This window comes from Peromyscus maniculatus, chromosome 3 (assembly GCF_049852395.1).
Source record: "Peromyscus maniculatus bairdii isolate BWxNUB_F1_BW_parent chromosome 3, HU_Pman_BW_mat_3.1, whole genome shotgun sequence".
NCBI lineage: Eukaryota > Metazoa > Chordata > Mammalia > Rodentia > Cricetidae > Peromyscus > Peromyscus maniculatus.
The window spans coordinates 107,751,151-107,769,277 of NC_134854.1; the positions used below are offsets into that span (position 1 = coordinate 107,751,151).

At 47.7% G+C, this 18,127-nt stretch overlaps 1 long non-coding RNA gene across 3 annotated transcripts; it reads left to right on the forward strand.

Moving 5' to 3' along the window:
- Positions 1–5,241: 5,241 nt before the first annotated feature.
- On the forward strand, positions 5,242–8,635 carry LOC121828208 (uncharacterized). 3 transcript variants are annotated; one of them, XR_013049950.1, is made up of 4 exons: positions 5,243–5,512; positions 5,870–6,000; positions 6,177–8,236; positions 8,326–8,635. It is a non-coding gene; the product is annotated as an uncharacterized LOC121828208 (long non-coding RNA). The 3 variants fall into 3 exon arrangements; XR_006070724.2 differs by having other exon boundaries at positions 5,242–5,512; positions 5,901–8,236; XR_013049949.1 differs by having other exon boundaries at positions 5,870–8,236.
- The last annotated feature ends 9,492 nt before the right edge of the window (positions 8,636–18,127 follow it).

Consider the following 18,127-nt stretch of genomic DNA (forward strand, 5'->3'; position numbering starts at 1 on the left):
AAACGGTGTCTGTACTTTGGCCGTCATTGGCTCTGTATGTGGTAAGTAGGCGCGTATGCGTGTGTGCGTGTGCGTGTGCGTGTGCGTGTGCGTGTGCGTGTGTGTGTGTGTGTGTGTGTGTGTGTGTGTGTGTTTGAAGGGACTCTAGCCAGTCTGAGCATGGCAGACATGGCTCTGGAAGGCCTTGCCCTTCCCCCATTCCCTCGGCCTTGCTAAAAACCGTTAGATTACATTCCTAGAGCTAGGCACCGAGGTCTATTCCCTTATTTGGCCACTCCTCCTCCTGAGGCTGCCTGCCAAGGTCCAGCCATCAAAGTATTGAAGTCCAGCAATCAGAAGCCCCCTTTGGCTCACCTAATTAACATGCCCAATTAAAATTAAACACCTCATCCTAATTTGGTGTTCCCCCTTGTACCTTTGTAAATGCCGTTTTCCTATGTGCCATGTCTGTCTCCTCTCTACCCAGAGGCAGTCCTTTGTCCCCCTCAGGGACAGATACCCCTGCCCCCTCTCCCTTGTTCCCTTCCCCTTCTCCCTCATCCTTTATCTCCTGCCTTTGTCTCTTATTCCCTGCTCTCTGTCCCTCTGGGGCAAATAAATCTCCTTTGTGCTGAGAACTTGGTCTTGGGGCCCCTGAGCCAATTCCCTTACAGTATTGTGTCTTCCCAGGAATATTATCATACAACAATGGCTCACCCTGTCTCAGGACATTTTGATATTGTCTCTAACATGTGAATGCTAAGCAAAGTTAAACTAGGGGCCTGAAGTGGGGAGCAGAGGCTGTGATTGTGGCCATGCAGATTCTGGGTCATATCACCTCCAGAAGGAACAGAAGTTAAACTGAAGGCTTCATGGGTTTTACTGACCCTCTGTGCCCTCATATCCTTGGTGGCTTCTCCCAAACCCAGCAGCCTCAGTCCCAATCTATCTTGAAGGCATGTTGGACCTTGTGGTTCTTCTGACACTCTGTGCCCAGTGTCGCCTTCCTCCCACCACTGGCCTCATGGGTCCTAGGCTGCTCTCTAGCCATAATGGCAGCTGCACTTGCTTTGTTTGCCACCAGCTGAAAGGTGAGAGGTCATGCCCCACAATTCCTAGTATCAGAGTGTCTTAGTTAGGCTTTTATTGCTGTGAAGAGACACCATGACCATGGCAACTTTCTTCTAAAGGAAAATATTAAATTGGGGCTGACTTAACAGTTCAGAGGTTTAGTCCATTATCACCATGGAGGGAAGCATGGCAGCACACAGGCAGACATGGTGCTGAGAGGTCTACATATTGATCTGCAATCATAGGAGGAGACAGTGAGCCACTAGGCCTGGTTGGAGCTTCTGAAACCTCAAAGCCCACCTCCAGGGACATACATCTTCCAACGAGGCCACACCTCCTCCAGCAAGGTCACACCTAATAGTCCCACTCCCTATGAGCCTAGGGGAGCCATTTCCATTCAAACCACCACCCAAAGGATGGTTAGAGGTCAGTATCAGCGTTATGCACCCTAAAATAAAAGTGAGTGTGTGAATGTGTGCTTGTGTGTTGTAACAGGCTACAGTTGTAACAAGGCCCCCGACCTTGGTAGGCACCAAAACCTTAGCACAATTGACTCCATGATGGAAGTGCATTCAGGCTGTAAAATTTAACACATATATGCACCACCTGCCAAAACTAAAACGAAGGCCTAATCCATTAATAGAGTTCTGAGAGTCTCAAAATGTGCTAACCCTGCTTTTTAGCTTCTGTTCTGCTTCTGGATAACTGTTCTTGTTAACCAAATGATGTCAAACAAGGACATGGTTTTCATGCTTAGAAGCTGATCCTGAGGAAGGATCGGGGTTACTGTAGGATCCTGAGCACCCAGTATAGTTGGCGACTGACTAATGAAGACTTCCTGTTGGCTCAACCCATGTCTGAGCAGTCTTCTCTGGTGGGCACCCACAACACAGCGACAGCCAGTCTCTAAGCTCACTAGTTCATTACAGCCAAACTAAAACCCACAGCAGTGCCTCAGGAGCCCTGTCGGGGGGGGGGGGGGGGGGGGGGCTTCTTAGCCCAGTTCCTGGGTCAAAAACCTCACAAGCGACAGAAGCTCTGGGGACGGTGGCAGAAGGAGTGGCTTAAAAGCTTCCTCACGGACATGACAGATACTGTTCACCTGTCTGCTTCACGCCAACAGTGGAGAACAGATAATGGTATACGCTAAAGAGTGCAGAGGTAAACCCTCAGGACCCCAGGGCCTCGTTCGCTTTCTTGAAGGCTTCTGGTGCTCCATGCTTTGTGTGCACTGTCTAGTTTTCACTATAGCACAAGATGCTAGGATGGAGGAAACCCACTCATTCTGTTTACTTAAAAAAAAAAAAAAATCAAGCCAGAGGGTGGTGGCACACGCCTTTAATCCCAGCACTGTGGAGACAGAGGCAGGTGGATCTCTGTGAGCACAAGGCCAGCCTGGTCTACAGAGTTCCAGGATAACCAGAGCTACACAGAGAAATGCTGTCTCAAAAAAAAAAAAAAAAATTCAAACTAGGCATGGTGGAAGACACCTGTAATCCAGTGTTCAGGAGCCTGAGGCAAGAGAGGATTGAGAGTATGAGGCCAGCCTGGGCTATGTAGCAAGAGACTGTCTCAAAAAAAAAAAAAAAAAAAAAAGATTTTTTTTCAAACCTACAGATTAAACATAATTGATATGGCAATTCTGTGGTGGTGGTGGTGATATTGAGAACAATAGAGACTTTCTTAGCTTGGGGGACTAGGGTCCTGGAAAACTTGATAGTCACAAAAGCACCTCTAGCCAGTGGCTTTGGGGTCCTTGTCTCGAGAATTCCAAGACTGAAATATGTGGACCACAGAGGGTGAGTTTTAGAGACAAGATCATTATAGCTTTAGAAGCTTATGAGGAGGACAGACATGCCATTTGAGTTAACCCGGTGTGGAGGTCAGCCAGAGGGCAGACAAGCAGACACATGAGGGAACTGGGGCATCACAGCGAGTAAGGAAACCCAGAGTACCAGCAAATGTGTACTTAGGCGCTGGTCAGCACCAGAGGGGACAGAGGGGCAGACCCAAGGCAACCTCATTGCTGCCATAGAGACTGCACTAAGGGCCGAGGATGCTGGGGAAGAAAGGTACATTACCGTATTAAAGGGCTAATTAATTGCTCCTCTTCTCTCATCAGTGAGCACTAAGATAAATCCACCATCCTGAGGGATGGTCCCTTGGACAGGTAATTGACAGGTACAATTGGATTAACTCTATTTTAAGAAAATTATTTTATCTTTAGTAGAAGTTTGTGGATAGGTGTTTTGCCTTCACGCGTGTCTGTGTATCTGATTTTCCAGAGGTCAGATTGCAGAGGTCAGATTGTCCAGGCTATTGCATCCTCTGGAACTAAAGTTACAGATAGTTGTGAGCTGCTGTGTGGGACTTGGAATTGAACCTGGGTCCTCTGGACCACCAGCCAGTACACTTAACCACTGAACCATTTCTCCAGGCCCTGGATTAACCCTCAAGCTAGCAAATGATGGCACATGTCCATTCTTTTCTTCAGGAGGCAATGGCCTTCCTTTAGTGGCCCTCAGTTCTACTCGAACACTGCCTCTTCCCAAAGCAGCACCCTCAAAACAATCAAGTGTGGGATTATCGGCACTAGCCACCACACCCAGATTCGCTTCCATTTGATCTTATTTGGGGGCGGGTGGAGAACAAGTGTGCCACAGTGTGCATGTGAAGACAATTTTCCATAATTAGTTCTTTACGTTCACTGTAGCTGTGGGATCCTGGCATTGAACTTGGCTCCCCCATAATGGAAAGAGTGGGACTGAGAAAAGGCACAAACTCCCTAGTGGTTTTTTAATACCAGAAGGCTGCTGTGTATACCCCTAATGCCAGAGCAGGGGCAAGGCTGCCCCCCAGCAATCTTGCAAGCAATGCCAGTTAATAAACACGTCCTCCACTTTGGACTGCCACACTGCTGGTGCAGTTGATGTGTACATTTATTAATATGAGTGTTATAAAGATCATCTGTGAAGCATTTGTTTCTCTCCTGGGGATGTGTTGGATCCTTGTGAGCCTCTGACCAAGAAAATGAATAAACTGTTGCTATTTCCCAGGAAGAAGTTAGCAGAAGTGCCCTTGTCTCTCAAGGGGTAGTTTTAGGCCCATTTAGGAGCAGTGTTCTCCACGTGAACCAGGTAAGGCCAGAGCCTGTGTTGGCTTTGCAAACACTGCCCATTTCTAGCTGGAATGTAGTGCTGGCGAAGGGGATGTAGGGGGTGGAGTATGGCTCAGTCAGAAAAGCGCTCGCCACACAGGCATCAGGACCAGAGTTGGATCCCTAGCAATCCTGGCTCTGAGGAGGCAGAGACAAGAGGATCCCTAGGACTCTCTGGCCAGCCAATGTAGCCTAGTGGATGAGTCCCAGGTCCCAGTGAGAGACTCTGTCACCACAACAAGAGGGTAGATGGCTCCTGAGAAATGACATCTGAGGTTGACCTCTAACCTCTGTACCTCTATGGGTGTGTACCTACACTGGAACAGCAACCTACAGAGAGAGAGAGAGAGAGATAGACAGGCAGAGAGAGAGAGAGAGAGAGAGAGAGAGAGAGAGAGAGAGAGAGAGAGAGAGGAGAAGGAGGAGGAGGAAAGAGAAAGACAGAAAAGACAGAGTTGTCCCATGGGTCACGTGTATTTGACCTTGGAAGAAAAGCCAGCAGGGGTAGCGTGGAGGAGGGGCTGTGTAAAGCAGGGGTCACTGTTGCTCCCAGGCTTGGGAAGGACAAGCAAGGCTGAGTCAGCGTGGAGGAGGTGTCTTTGGCACAGCCACCCACATTCAGAACCCAGCTTCATTTGGGGAGAATCCCATGGCTCACAGGCTCTGTCTGTGGCCTCCTGCTGCGACCCTCCACTTCACCCCATGCCAACCTGGGCCTGCTCAGCAGCCTGGAGCTGCGCTGGCTCATGGCCTCTCCTGGCTCTGGGCTGTTTTTCTGGCTTCCCTGCAAATCCACTCAGTCACCATGGAGAGCGAAGCATGGCCTTCTGGGTCAGTTGCTTTGGGGACAAAATGTAGATGCATCACCACTGCCTGTCCTAGATGTCTTCACAGCCCTTCTTACCTGGGCCAGAACTTTCCCCTCCCTCCCTCCCTCCCTGTGTCCTAGAGACTGGCTTTCTGTACTTCCAGGGCCAGAGCAGCAAGAGGCCACTTTTCAGCCTTCACTTGGGGTTGGCGTGTTGGGGATGGGGTGGGAGGCCTGGAAGAGATTGGGGGGTGGAGGGAGGGTGAGCTGGTGCTCTGCCCGGGACCTCCTTGAGGACAGGGTCTATTCCCAGCTGTCCAGGCTCCCCAAACATTCCCTCCCTTCCTGTCATCAGACTTGTGCTCATCCTGTTCAGGCCTGTAGCCACCGCATGCTGGCTTCAGAGCAGCCCGGTGTAGGTCCTGCCGTTCACTGTGGGGGTCAGCTCCTCATGACTGTCATTCAGTTCCTGAGACAAGTCACCTGCAAAGTGAAAGGTTTGTTTTCGCTCAGAGTTTTGGAGGTTCTAGTCCAGGACTCCGAGGCCTTAAAAGGAGGGACACAGGAGGCTCAGACACTGGCTCAGGAGATTGTCCTTAAAACCCTGGGCTGGATGGGATGGGACGAGATGAGTCCCAGGTGGGTGGCCTCTGGATCTCAACAGAGCACCAAACGAGGCCCAAAGTACATCACAGCAAGGGCAGGGCTGGCTGAAAGTGTGTTGGTTTGAAAGAAAATGGAACCCCTAGACCCGAAGGGAGTGGCACTATTAGGAGGTGTGGCCTTGTTGGAGGAAGTGTGTCGCTGGGGGGGGGGGTGCTTTGAGGGCTCATGTATGCTCAATCTATGCCCAGTGTGGTACACAGTCTCCTTCTGCTGCCTAAGGATCAAGATGTAGAACCCTCTGCTCCTTCTCCAGCACCATGTCTGCCTGCATGCTGCTTTGCTTCCCGCCATGATGACAATGGACTAAACGTCTGAAACTGTAAGGCACCCCCAATTAAATGCTTTCCTTTATAAGAGTTGCTGTGGTCATGGTGCTCTTCACAGTAATAAAACCCTAACTAAGACAGAAGGACAGTAGTCCTAACAGGTGCCCTTTACCAGCAGCAGGGATGGATACCTCAGTGAGAAGCTGACACACTGTTCTCTCTTTGTCAGAGTGGAATGGATGGAAGGAGGCTACCTAAAAAGGAAGTTATGCCCTTCAGTTCTGGGACAGCTCCTGTACCGAGACATCCCTCAGGCATGTCTTCAAATGTATGTGGTCACAGAGACCAGAGCCTTCTTCCTCCCAGAGGCCCGATGAGGTGCACACTCGTGGCTAGCAGCAACATTTGCCCAGTGGGTTTCTTGAAGGTGGATGCCCATCTTGATGGGAAAGAGGACAATTTTAAACGTATATATCTAGATACTAACTTCATAATATATTCTAAATGTACCTTAAAAGATTATTATTATTATTATTATTATTATTATTATTATTATTATTACTACAGCAGTTAGGGCCTCATATCTGCTGGGAAAGTGCGTATGCTATATTCCCAGCTCCAGACCCCAGCACATATTTAATATTTAAAGACCTCAATGTTTTTGTTTTGTTCTGTTTTTCTCTATTTTTATTTTCTGTGTATGGGTGAGTTAGTGGCTGAGCTTTTTTAAGTAATATTAAGTCTCTGTTCGGTTATTCGGGAGCTGGCAGACAGGACAGAAACTTCTGCCAACAATTCACCAAGGTAGTTGTGTTTGAATAAGAATGGCCCCCATAGGCTCTTAGATGTGAATGCTTGGTCACCAGGGAGTGGCCCTGTTGAAAGGATTAAGGAAGTGTGTCACTAGGGGGGCACTTGCAAGTTTCGAAGGCTCATACAAGTCTGTCTCTGCCTGAGGAACAGGATGCAGCTCCCAGCTCCTGCTCCAGCGCCATGCATGCCGCCATGCTCCCTCACACAATGATGATAATAGACTAAGTCTCTGAAACTGTAAGTACGCCTCCAATTAAATGCTGTCGAAGAGTTGCCTTGACTAAGACAGTAGTGTTAGGTGACGTTTCTTTTCCTTTTTCTTTTTTGGTCTGTTTTTGGTGTTGTGGTCTGTGAGGAAACATACCTTCCCAGGAAAAGTCAGGTGTAAAACACTGGGCACTGATAGAAAGTAAGCAAAGGTGAATCTGAAAGGAAGAGCTGCATCACCCTGCAGCAGTGACAAGGCATGCAGCCCAGGCCAATGCAGCCGGTTGCTGTCTGACCTCTGCAGGCCCACAATCGTCCACAGGTGAAATGACTGAGGCCATGCCATCCTGTCCCAATTGATTTTATGTCTGCTTAGTCACGTCTCAGGTTTCCACCCTGCACCAGCCACATCTGCCTTGGCAATGCTTCAAGGACTGTCTGTGACCTTGACCACGGGCCTTGGAAAGGAAGCAGATGTTACTGCGCTGCTTGCTCTGAGTCCCTCACAATACCTGCCCCTCCTGAGTACTGGTATAATTATGATTTCACCTCTAAAAGCACTGTAACCCCGAGCTTGGGCACCAAGAGGCTTTTCAGAGGCCTGAGCTCACTCTTCTTGGTCTGTCTGTCAATGAAAAAAAGGACTCAACACTTCTAATTTGCTCGATCAGTGTGGTTGTCAATAACTATCTCCTATGGATTATTTCATAGGTACCACACAAAGTAAATAAATGTAATAAATAAATAAATGTTCGAAAACAACCAATCAACCAAAAAATGATTGTTCAGTCAATTCCAGGTATGGTGTACAAGTTGTCTGAATCAATCCAGTCATTTTCTTCAGTACCTAACCAAATGAACAAATTAATACAGTAAGCTGGTTGGCTCTGAAGGAAAGAGCTCAGGGATGTGTGCCCTAAAACAAGAAGTACTCAGCAAAGCCCCTTCTAAAGCCATGCCCTGCATAGTAAATACCTCTGCCAGGCCACCTGCCAGTGATTGTTGGTTCAAGGCAGGAGTGGCCATGTTCTGATAGCTAAATTTGAACTTACTATTTGTGGTCAAGGCCATCTGATTTATTAAGTCTTATGTAACCCTTCCCATGATCCTTAAAACCTCCTTTGGGGCTGGGGAGATGGCCGAGTTGTTAGAAGAACTTGTTTCTCTTCCAGAAGACCTGGGTTCAGTGTCCAGGACCCATATGGTGGCTTACAACCATTACATGGGATCTGACATCTTCTGACCTCCATGGCACCAGGCATCCATGGGGTACGTATATACATACATATAGTCAATGACCTGTGCACAAAATATGTTTTCAGCAGTTTTGTCAGAGATTGAAACATTCCATCCTGCAGGGAAGCTCCTTAATAAGCAGGAAGGTAAACAACTTACAACAGCTTCAGGAAGTTTCTGAAACTGACCAGATTCACCCCATCTTCCCCGGTAAGAGTAAGCAATAAAGCTGCAAAGAAGACTCAGATAAGCCAAGCTGCAAAGAAAACTGAGACCAGACCAGCTGCTGAGAAAAAGCAGAAACCTGCCGAGCTGCCTGGAAGAACTCTCTAACCTGTTGTAGTGCCTGTGTGCGAGTCATTTCTGCTCCTGTAAGCACCCCTCTTCCATATTCCGGTAAGTAGCCCACAATAAAACTCACTAATTCATCAAGTTGGACCTTGGGGATATCTGTACTTCGGTCTGTCGTGGACTCAATGTCTGAAGTGAGTCGACGTGCGTTGCATCTCCTCAGGAAAAGTTTTGCCACACAACAACAACAATAACAACAACAACAACAAAAATCTAAGAAAGAAACCCTTCTCCCTGCCTCAGCGATTGGAAAGCACAGTTTGGCAAGACACACATGTATTTTGCAATTGAAAGAGTTAAATCCCTCACCTGGATCTGGCCTGACTCCCAGTGTTTGCTAAAGGATTACTTGACTCTCCCTAAGTAAAGCAGGAGATAAAGTATTTGCCTTAGGAATTATAAAACATGGAAACTTAAAGCCTGTCCCAGTGGGGTTATAACCTCAGCCATGGTAAAGCGTGAGGCAGTAAAACCTGTCACACTGGTGATTAGCACACAACACCAAATGTGTCCTAATCTTAAGATTGCAAACGCTGCCTGTTCTAATTGGCTGACCTTAAACTCTTTTGTAAACGTACAGGCCTGCTTTTGTGATTTTTGTGAACGTTTTGTCGGTCCTAACTGGTTGACGTATGGTTGAACCCAACAACTCTGTATTCCCGCTATACTGTCTGTGTGTCCCAGTATTGCCTCTGCTCGTCTCCTATTCCAGTGGGGAGTGAGGAGCCCCAGCTGAGATAAAGATTTTTTTTACTTTTGCAACACTACTGCCTCTAAGAATTCTTTGATCTAAAATTGGGGATACAACAGCAATGACCGGTGGTTCCCCATGAACTTCATTCATCTTTGGAGAATATTCCTCTGTTTGCTCGTTTACCAAAACGAGAAATAAGAATCAAACTCTCTTTGCCTGGCTGGTCACCAGATCCCAGCTGCAGCCTCAAGTGGCCCGAGGCTTGCTGGGTGCTCCCATCCTTGGCCCAGCCCCCTCCAGGATCTCCTCAGACCAGGAGCGGAGCCAAGTCCAGCAGAGCCAAGGCCCGTCCTGCTGAGGCCCACAGGGAGCCAGCAGCCAGGTTAAAGCAAGAATATAAAAGAAATAAGAAAGAAAGAAAGAAAGAAAGAGAGAGAGAGAGAGAGAGAGAGAGAGAGAGAGAGAGAGAGGGAGGGAGGGAGGGAGGGAGGGAAGGAAGGAAGGAAGGAAGGAAGGAAGGAAGGAAGGAAGGAAGGAAGAAAGAAAGAATCAAACTCCCAGGTTAGCCCTTTCCAAAGCATCTCTTTGTGACATCACTGTCACAATCTCAGCTTAGGACTGGGTGGTGACAGGTTATGAGGAAGGAACCTCCCAACAGGATGTCGGAAATCATAAGCAGGACATGTGGTCAGGGTTAGAAAGAGGGACCTGGGTCCTGTGGCCTCTGGCTGTAGGTCTTGTCTGAGCTGCGTGGCCTTCCAGGAAGCCAGGGTAACCATGGAGTTCAAGGCCCCACTGGGGTCCCATTCACAAGTGTATGTATGCGCCTCTGGAAATGAACCACATGAGGGAACAAACTGAATGGACACCAGCCACTGGAGCGTGTGGCTCTGGCAGGCCCAGCCCTTCTCCCCATTCCCTCTACCTTCTAAAAACCGTCCGATTACATTCTAAAGCCAGCCACCGAGGTCCATTCCCTTATTTAGCCACTTCCTCCTCCTGAGGCTGACCACCAAGGTCCAGCTATCAATGTATTGAAGTCCAGCAATCAGAAGCCCCGTTGGCTCACCTAATTAACAAGCCCAATTTGCCGGGCGGTGGTGGCGCACGCCTTTAATCCCAGCACTCGGGAGGCAGAGCCAGGCGGATCGCTGTGAGTTCGAGGCCAGCCTGGGCTACCAAGTGAGCTCCAGGAAAGGTGCAAAACTACGCAGAGAAACCCTGTCTCGAAAAAACCAAAAAAAAAAAAAAAAAAAAAAAAATTAACAAGCCCAATTAAAAATAAACACCTCATCCTAACATGAGGTTTCCCATTTTACCTTTATAAACAGCCATTTGCTTATGTGCCATCTGTCTCCTCTCTACCCAGAGGCAGTCCTCTGTCCCTCCAGGACAAATACCCCTTACCTTTTTCCTTGTCCCCTATCTCCTTTACCACCCCATCCTAGCCCATTCTAACACAGACCTCCCCTTCTTCTCCTCTTAAAAATGACATCTGCAAGGTCACTGGCTGCTGTTTTTCTGCCTGAGTCAGAAAGCAGCCACTTTAACTTTCTTCCCTGCTTAATAAAGGATCTCTCTGTGAAAACCGGTGTTTGGGTGTGGCTTGTGTTTAATCCAGGGTCTGGAGGAAGCCCCTGCTGTGCGGGGCGGGGGGGGGGGGGGATCCCCTTCACAAACCATCCCCCATATTTCAGAAGTCAATGAAGAATTCATTGGAATTCGCCAGTCTCTTCAATCTTTCTGAGCGTCTAGCACTATGACAATCCTTCTCTTTGTCTTTTCTGTCTCTCATATTTAATTCAACAAGAGAGCTGAGTAGCAGGACTCAGAATATTTGGACCCTAGGGTCTTGCTTTTGTCAAAGCTTCTCTCCATGCCCACATATGTACACCATGTAGCATTCATTTATTTCTGGCTGTGGACACTAGGGTACTCTCGCTATAGGAACTGTCAACCCCTGGAGTCTCAGCCATATGCCCATACATTGAAAGTGTGTGTGTGTGTGTGTGTGTGTGTGTGTGTGTGTGTGTGTGTGTGTGTATGTGTGTGTACTGGTCTGTGGAAGTGTACATGTAGAGACCAGGAGTCCACACTGGATGTACTCTTTAGTTTCTTCCCCACGTTGTTGAGACAGTGTTTCTCACTCACTCACTGGCTAGACTGAGTGGCTCCTATGCTTCGGGGATCTGCCTGTTTGTTTCCCCAGCACTGACATAGTTCCGGGCTGCAGCAGCTGACTTTTTATAGGACTGTGTAGCTGAGCTCGGGTCTTCCTGTCTGTGTGGGAAGCACTCACTTTCCCACTCAGCCGTCTCCTCAGTCCCTCCTGCACTGTGAGCACTAGGTGAGCACAGACCACAGTAGGAGCCAGAATCAACTGGGTTTCCTACAGGCACCCACATCAGCACAGAACATGATCTATAAAAGCTGGGTCATTGGAAATCCTGAACCACAGGCTGGTAGCTCCATCACAGTCCCCTCACCATGCCCAACAACTGTTTACCACTTATATAACCCTAGAGAGGGGCCCCATGGGCTTGTCAAGTTTAATCTGAGATGTCTAGTCCCATAGATTTCAGGACCCTAATAGAAATACAAAATTGTCTTTGAATCATGGACGCTGGCAGCCATGAGAGAGCCACCTGAGTCCAAGGATACTAAGGCTTCATAGACACGGTGTTGGGAATGGAACCCAGGTCTTCTGCAAGAACAAGTTCTCTTAACAACTCGGCCATCTCTCCAGCCCCAAGGGAGGCTTGAAGGATCATGGGAAGGGTTATGTAAGATAGTGAATCAGATGTCCTTGACCACAAATAGTAAGATTTAAGTTCAAGTTCAGCTATCAGAACATGGCCACTTGAACCAACAGTCACTGGCAGGTGGCCTGGCAGATGTATTCACTGTTCAGGGTGTGGCTTTAGAAGGGTCTTTGTTGCTAGTACTTTGGCTTTACCAGAGGCCAGGCAGGATCAAGGAACTCCAAATTGGTGCCTGACGAAACTGTCACCATGTAGGAGTCATCCAGCAACTGATGGAGGCTGATGCAGAGACCTACAGTCAAACATTGGGCAGAGTTCGAGAATCCTGTGAAGGAGGAGGAGAAAGGAGTGTAGGAGCTAGAGGGGTCGAGGACACCACGGGAAGGCTCACACAATCCGCTAACCTGGGCTCATAGGGGCTCACAGAGACTGAACTGAGAACCTGAGAGCCTGCATAGGACTGATGTAGGCACTTTTACTGGCTTTGGGGGCCCTGCTCCTCATACTGGGTTGCCTTGCCAGCCTTAATACATGAGGAGGTGCTTAGTCTTAACGCAACTTGATACGCCATGTTTTGTTGATACTCATGGGAGATCTGCCCTTTCTTGGGTGGAGAGGATTGGGGGGGTGGGATGGTGGGGAAGAGGCTGCGGCTGGGATGTAAACTAAATAGATGAATAAAAATAACATTAGAAAAATGAAAATAATAAAAAAAAGAAGGGTCTTTGCTGATTAACTTGTGCTTTAGGATGCTCATCCCTGAGTTCCTTTAGAGCCAATCAGCTTTCTGGTTGGTTAATTTATTTGGTTAGGGACTGATGAAAATGACTGGGCTGACCCTTACCACTTGCATAAAATACCTGGAGTTGACCACACAAGTGTTCTTTCGTTTATAATCATTTGTTTTAAAAGTGTATTACATTTATTTACTTGGTGTGTGTATATGTGTGAGTGCGCATGCACCATGATGTGGTGGTCTGAGAAAAACTTGCTGGAATAGGTTCTATCCTTCCACCATGTGGGTCCTTATTGAGAACCACTGGTAGCGAAAATCCATGAGAGTATACAGCAGTGACAACTAGTGTTCAGAAGGTCAACCTATCAGAACTAAGGGTTCTGTTAGAGGAAACCATCACACAAGGTGTTATGGGATTCCTGCCTTTTGAATGAACTGGCTGTCTCTTGTAAACTTCTGGTGCAATAGTAGTTATGATTCTCCCCCATTTACCATGCATCTCCATGTTAGTGTACATGTACTCTCACGATTGCATCTCAGTCTTGGGCACAGCTTTTCCTACACACTTAGGGTAATTGGATAACTGTCCCCAGCTGTGTTTATTTTTCATTAACATACATCTGGCCAGGGCCATTCTCCAGACAAAAGTATTTCAGCAAAGATAGCTTTTTCCAAGGACAAAACTGCACATAGATAAACATTAACTCATCTCACCCAGAGAAAAGAACCACTAACAATTAAATCCTCAACCCCTTACCTCCACCCCGGGTTATTTACACAAAACCCTAACTTAAGAGATTTACTGCTCACATTCCTGGGATGAAGTTTTAGCCACTTGTTAGTTACTGAGTTAAGGGAGTTACTTCCCACTGACCCAAGGAGATTGCCTCCAGGCCAGGCAGGCAATAGGTGCCAAGCTTCTTTCTTATGCAAATTAAGTTTTTATTCCTCCTCAGCCAGGTGCTATTCATTGATTTTCTCCTCAGCAATTACTCTGAGTGAAAGTGCTTTTACTAACCAAATACTACATGCTCTGACAGAGGTTGCTTAGCCACCTAACATATGTCCCCCTCCCCATCAGAAAGCAGCTGCAGTTGGGATGAGCGGGAAAAGCGGCACCAAAGACAGTCTATGATCTTGTGACTTGTTGATCCCTACCATTCTACCTAGCCATTTCTAGATTATAGTTTGAGCACATAAATTCCCTAATTGGTCTTAGCCTTTAGTTGCCCCTACCAGAGAACTCCCCTTTAGTCACTCCCCTTTTGAGTTGAAAGTGGAAGCTGACAACTACTTGCTTTATGTGTGGGTCCTTATCACTCTCTCTGAGACCCTGAAAACTTCAAGCCTCGCATTGCTTTATCATATCCTGGTTCTCTGAGAGCACTGAGAAAATTGATTGAGAAGAATAGAGATGAGGACAGAGATGGAAAGAACTAGGTAGAATGGTGAGAGAACAGCAGAAGGGACTGAGAGGAGCTAAGTAAGAGAGCAGAAAAGAAACTGTGTCGAGAGAATTGACTTAGAGAAATAAAGCAGATGGACTAAAGAACTCAGTGTGCTTAGATTCACTGACGACCCCTCAGATTAGAATCCTCAGCTGATTGTTAGACTCTTCTGAGGACCCTGGGAGCAAACAATATAGGCTGGACCTAACATTGTTTGCGATAGGTCCTGGAGGTGGAACTCAGGTCACCAGGCTTGGCCACAAATACCTTTTCCTGCTGAGCCATCTTGCCAGTCCTGCAACCATTTTAAAGTACATAGTCCAGCAGTGTTAAGGACGTCTACACGTGGGTGGGAACCGGCTCTTGTCCGTCCCTCCTCAGACCTTCAGTTCAGCCTCGAGTCTGTCCGTGGATGGAGGACTTGCAGCTGATCTCCAAGGGAAGCCCAGGACTCAGCAAAATACTTGGTACTGAGAAGCTTCAATCAACGACACAATTTATACGAGGTAGAGGCTCGATGGGCTTTCATTCCACTACGGAGGGGACAAAATTCTCCCTGATTTACTCAACCACACACTTCAAGCTACAGAGTTTAAGCTTCAGGTCTCTCTCAGCCTTGCCCTGGCTCTTCCAGTGAACGCTGTTTGCATTTGAAAGTTGCTCTCCTGAATGTAGAACTGTTCATGCCTCAGGCTCCACAAGCCTGAGATGGATGCAGAGGGCAGATTTCGTTGAGAAACATAACATTTTATATTCAGACTAGGCTTCACAGCCTGGTGGGGGTGGATTCATCCAGTTGGAGCCAAAGTGGCCCAGCCACTGGCTCTGGCCACAGCCACTCCATTATTAAGAAAACCCCATTGAGAGTTTGCTCTTTCTAACCTTTGAGATTCTAACTGAGTTTAGACCTTTCCAATGATTCTATTTCCTTCCAATTTTTTTTTTTTTTTTAGATATAAGGTATCCAACATGAAATTAACCTACAGCTACACTGTAAGACTTTGCGGCCTTTGGTCCATCAAAAGTGTGCTGTCACCATATTTCTCAAATCCCAAGCATTCCCAGCAGCCCAAGAAGTAACTTGAGCTCCAGCAGCCACAGCTCCCTGCTTCTGTCTCCCCCGACCCTGGCACCTCCATTTTACCAGGTTATCTTGCATTTCAGCTCAGATCGCAGGGCACAACTTCCTGTTCATCACGTGGACTTCCCAAGTCTTAGGACTCCAGTGCTCAACTACAACTCAGGAAGTCTTCCTTGTCTTAGCCCACTCTGACTCAGGGATGTCAATCCCATGTCCATACACATGCAGCCATCAGCACAGCATGGCCTCATCTTTGCAGCCTTCAAGAAGAGATGGAGAACCCTTATTTGGATTTGGCTCAAGAACACTAAGGACCTTCCTTCCCCTCCCCCTGGAGATGGCTCTTTGGCCCCTGCACAAGGCACTGTTCAGGGTGGACATTGAATTGCTGGTATTAGCCTTGGGGTGGTAAGGAGCTCCGTGTCCACTCTTCAATTCAGTAGGCAACACGGCACCTGATGTTCCCCCAGTGGGGAACACAGGTCACGGAGCGAAGAAATAACTCTCCACGGCCGCCAGCATACCAACAGGCCAAGCTGCCTCTCTACTCACCGGCCATCCCTTTCTCTCAGCTGAAGTGTAGTGCTGAACCCATAACGGTAATGGCGAGGGGAGCAGAAGAGCAGGAGAATGCCAGTGGCCAGTGTAGCACGTTTGATGTGCCAGCAAGTTCACTGCTCTTGAGCTGCTGCCCTAGAGGAAGGGCAGGGACTGGGGCCAGGAGGTCCAGGTACAGTTCTGAGGCTGTGTTTCCAGAAGCAGGGTCCCTGAGCAGGAGAGATCCCCAGTGTACTGAGTTGGAGAGTCACACAGTTTTCCCGGGAGCCAGGACTTACTGTGTACCTCCTTTGACAGTCTCTCCATCCTGGACCTGCTTGGCCTCTCTGTCCCTGCCATTTGGATCAAGTGTGGCTTACCCAAGTGGGTACAACATGAGAGTATAACCATCTTTGTTTGTGCCTATGTTAGTGTTTTGTGTCTGATTTCCCCTGGGGATGTGAACAAACATCTGTTGACACTGTACAGGGCACCAGGACAGACCAAAGAAATGATTTTCCCGAGTCAAGTTTAATGAAACAGTTTACTGGAGTTACCTAAGAGTATGGGTGATATGAGTACAAGGGCCGCCTGGGCTACAGAGTGAGTTCCAGGAAAGGTGCAAAGCTACACAGGGAAACCCTGTCTTGAAAAACCAAGGGAAAAATAAAAAATAAAAAAAAAAACATGAGTGACCCAGGCAGCTACATTAATTGAAAGCCCGCCATTGCATGGGTAACAGCACACAAAATCTGCAACACTGGGGTTCCTAAGAGTCTTCTCACTGCTAGAAAAATGTTTACTACTTAGGTGACTTTAGGGAGAGCTCGTGAGAGCCTTTCCTGAGTCTTCCAAACCTCTGTCAGCTCTCCATGACAGGATGTTTCAATTCAGACCAAACACTCCACCCACTCCAGATCTTAAATCTTTATACACCCTCTTCCACAGCTCTCCTAAGCCTTGGAGCAGACGATATATACATCTATTTTCTCCCATTTATGACTCAATATTGGGCTGGACCAAAGGAACAGTCACTTATTCTCAGCAATTTGACAAGTTACAAGTTCCTGATAAGACCACCACCCACTGTGAAAGGTCTCCCTTCATACTGAGGCTGGTACAGCAGTCATCTATGGGCATAAACAAACGTTTTGAAGGTAAGTGGACACATTATACTTAATAAAAAAATAAAACAATAGTGGTCGTCTCCTTGCTGGGGCCTACAACCTCCACAGCCACTGGACTTTGTCTTGACTTGGAGTACTCCCTAGGAGTTCCCTCTTTGGGACAGGCCTTCAGTTTGATCAGAAAGCAGCTGTTTGCACACATAACAATGCCACTACTGTACCACTATGTACATGGTCCCGGTGTGTAACACGATAGCACACAGGGTCTGGAACCAAGCAAGACTATCTGGAACAACCGCCCTCCCCCGCCACCCCCCAGCTGTGTTGAGCCTCTTGGCACTGGAAATCCAGGCTGCAGACAAAGATCCTCCAGCCTGAAACCGAAGCATGTGATGTTTTTAGGATGAATTCTCTAGTATTGGCATTCAGCCAAAACCAGTGGCGACATCATTTGTGGTTTGGGGGACCTCAGGCTTTTCCTTCCCAACAGAGGCTGCCTCCACCTAGCACCGGAATTTTCACCCCACAACCTCAGCTCTGAGGATCTGAGGATGCCTTTGTTCCAACTCCTGAACTGCATTAACTATTGTCTTATCTGTGAGACACTAGGCTTGGGCTTATGAAACCTGTTTACAGAGGATAACCAGGATCACTGGACCCCCACTGCTGTCCAACTGAAGCAAGTGTCAGTTGGTTCTGGGATTCCTCTCTGGAGTGATCTATTCATAACACTTTTTTTCTTTTCTTTTCTTTTTTTTTTTTTTTTTTTTTTTTTTTTTTGCCAAATGTCTTTTATTTTTTTTTTTGCCAAATGTCGTTTATTGAAGGGGGTAGGAGGTCTTAAATACAGGCTTACAGCACAATGGGAGAACTCCAGAGGGCAGAAGTTCGCTACTGATGTTTTACAATCTTGCATCTAAGCTGTTAACACACAATATGCAGGATACACAGACAAGGAACTTCCCTTAAGCATTCAGGAGGGTGGATCCCGGCAGGGAATTAGCATAGGGAGGATGTCAAGGTCAAGGTCAGCAAGCAAGGCAACAGTTACCCAAAACGGGGGCCAGGGACCTACAGGTCCCTCTTTTATTAGAAAATGAGCTTCTGACTTAGGTTGCGTGGGACGTCAGCAGGTCACCTTACCCGTCATGGAGACGCCTGCCCAGGCCACACAGGCGCTCTGATCTG